Source organism: Sinocyclocheilus anshuiensis, unplaced genomic scaffold, assembly GCF_001515605.1.
Source record: "Sinocyclocheilus anshuiensis isolate Anshui unplaced genomic scaffold, SAMN03320099.WGS_v1.1 scaffold1626, whole genome shotgun sequence".
Lineage (NCBI taxonomy): Eukaryota > Metazoa > Chordata > Actinopteri > Cypriniformes > Cyprinidae > Sinocyclocheilus > Sinocyclocheilus anshuiensis.
The window spans coordinates 306,224-309,597 of NW_015547254.1; positions in this window are offsets into that span (position 1 = coordinate 306,224).

The following is a 3,374-nucleotide window of genomic DNA, read 5'->3' on the forward strand; positions in this document are numbered from 1 at the left end:
ACGAACACAAAAATTGCTTGGTGTGATGATTCATTTAGTTTACTATTGAAATTAGCATTTTATTTTGTTTTATTACAGACAATAAATACTACCCGGTACAATAAATGACATAAAATACAGCCTCATTTTATTAGCACCGCTAGACTCTAGTCTTTGTATTGTTTAGTATTCTGTTGACAGAACTAGCATGACTGCCAACATCATGTACACAAAGTTAACCAAGACATACTAGTGTATAGAATTAAAACGTAGGAACAGTCATACTCATGATTGGTTTAATACATTGAATGTATGGGTAAGTTTGAGTATTACATGTCAGGTACTAGTTTAGGGGAAAAAAGGGGAATATATTTATTGAATTTGGTTTCAAAATGTCTTTCCAAGATAACTGCATGAAGAGTGGTTTCTTTAAAAATGAAAGACAATAAGAAAAACTACCTAAATTCTGAAGTGCAAATCTTCTTTTGCTATCACTTATTGTTTATTACAAAGGATAGCACACACCAGGACAAACTAAAATAGCAGACAAATTCTTCTTAATATAAATCTTTCTCTCTTTCCAAGATCCCTTAAATATACATATTTAAAAAATAAAAAATAAGAAGGCCACAAACATCCCAAATCTTTCTCAATAAGAAGCACACTAGGAAAACACTAGTGAAGTATGCAAAATATAAAAATTCTTACATCTTTTACTCTCCCTTACAACCTGTAAGAGAAATGTGTTCTTTCAGATGCACTAAATTTAATCATTGAGCTCTTCAGTGGCCTTTTACTTACTACAATATCTTCAGAGATGGAGGAGTATTTACCTCTGTGCAATTTCACTTTATATAAAATATAATAAGACTTTAGTTAACAGAGAGAGGAGAAATAAAAAAATAAAAAACAAAGAAGGGCATAATAAAAAGCCTTCAGCAGTATCATTTTAACAAAACTTGTGTTATCCAAAACTTGTACCACAATTTTAATATTAAAATAAAGTGCACACAAAAAATTAAGTAAAAAGGGAATTCGGTGGTTATTCAAATTATTATACGACCATAATGCAAGTGCTATATGCATCTTTCAAAACTTTCTGGGGAAGTTTTTAATATTTAAATAAATATCGTATAGAAAATTAGATTAAATATGTTTCAATATATTAACAGGGGCTTAAAAAAAACAAGCATCCTCAATTTTTGAGGACACTGTTGGGTATAAGGTGCAATATGAAAAACATGTAAAGAACACCAACAGCAGGGTTCAATTCGTGGCAAAACCATAAAAAGGCTTGAACAATCATCATCTGGCATACCATTATTGCAGGATTTCTACCAAATAAAAAAGTAGTCCTTTTTAAAGTCCTCCTGGTGATGGTCTCTGCTCAGATTATCACCATTAACTTCAACCATGCCACCGTAATTTCAATCTACACATTCATGATCATGGCTACTCTATTCCATTACACACTTAAGGCAGGTTTGTTATAGTGCCTCCACAATGAGCTGGTCATGACCGCCAAACTGACTTTCAGTTACAGAGATAAATATATACTGATCAATGCAGATTTCTGACAATTATTTCAATTAGTCAAATCTAATTGTTTAAATCAGCTCTGCTTTTTAAAGTAGATTCTAGAACTTCTACAATTACATTCCAACCCTAAAGGGACAGTTTAGCCAAAAATGAAAATTCTGTCATTATTTACTTATGTAGCAGCTTGAGCTTTCTGCTATTAAGGAAACCCATTTCTGCCACAGTATTTTAAAAAAGAAGAAAATGTTATTGCTTTTTAATCTCACAATTCAGACTTTGTTTCTCTCAGAATTGTGATGTATAAACTCGATTCTGACTTTTTTCCTCACAATTCTGAGTTTACATCTCACAATTCCAACTTTTTTTCTCAGAATTCTGAGTATACATCTTGCGATTGATTTTTTGTTTCTGTCACTGAATAAAAAATAAAATAGACAATTATGACTTTTTTTTTTTTTAAATAGGTAGCAATTACCTTTTTTATTTTTTATTCTGTGGCAGAAATGTTCTTCCATAATTAACAGAACCAGTTAAAAAAAAAAAGTCGTTCTTTTTTTAAGTAAATAAACAGAATCTAAAATAAACAGGTAAGTAAACGATAACAGAATCTACATTTTGGTGAACTATCCCTTTAACTGACCATTCTGCCAGGACTTTCAAAAACTTATTAAAGAAACACATACCATTTAAAACCACTTGCCATTACCTGCATTAAGCTGGGTTTTCTTAAAGAGCAGGTCATATGGGTTTTTGAAAAATATCTCTTTTGCAGATTATAACGTAGCTATCCTTAAATGAAAACAATCTGCAAAGTTGTTAATCAAAAAAGTGCATGATAAATAAAGATATTGTCTCTCAAAAGAGAGAGTCGATTCTGAATCGCCTAAATGAGTCGTCATATTTTTGAATCTTTTGCCTGTTATCGATATACGTCACTGGGTAACACATTTGCATAATCCCCGCCTGCCCGCAGTCTGACCTGCCCACAAACACTTCCGCTAGTTAGTGTGTTTACATCATGTCGAGAAGACGCCGTGTTCAAGGATACCACAGAAATACAATTTGAACCTTTTGTTGTGTGCATGTCATTTTACCAAGGACTGCTTCTCTAATCTTGGCTTTTATCTTTGTCGGCTTCTAATCTTCTTTATTTGGACGAACAAGCTCTCCGAACCACAACCTGTGATTGATACGTTATGTGTACATTTTCAGTTGAGTGCTCAAAATATCAAGTTTTTGTGCTAATATGTGATGTATACCTAGTGCAGCTTTAGGTTTCCAGGTAAAGCATGATATTACTGTCTTACTGAAGTAGTTCTGATAATTCGCTGTGAACCCACTTTTTCCTAAGAATGTGTCGATTAATGTAGACTGACGTTGTTCTAACCTCTTCGTTTAATAATAATGAATGTAGTGTAGTGCACAGACTTTATAATCATTGTGAAATTGCTGTTTATTTTGCTGCACCGGCAGTTATAGGGTTAATGCGGGAGAGACGAGCGAGTTAGTTAGGCTGGTGCACCTGTGATACAGCTGTTCTGTGTTCTGATTAAAAGTTAAGACACAGAGCGTCTTGCCGCAAGCCCGCCGGCCGCGCCATTCTCAAGCCCACCGGCCGCTGCTCACTCTAGCCCATCGTGTGTGACGCTGTGTTTCGTTGTGAAAGCGAAACTACGTTGTTTGGCCTTCCAAAAGAGGACACGACTAGAAATCAGTGGTTAAGTTGTATTTACAACACTGTTCCAGAACAGTTCAACCCAAATATTCTGATGTGTGCAGCGCACACTGTTTCCTGATCCTGGTAGAGTAGGCTACAGTGCCGGCTGTTCTGACTCACAGACTGTAAGTACGTTTTT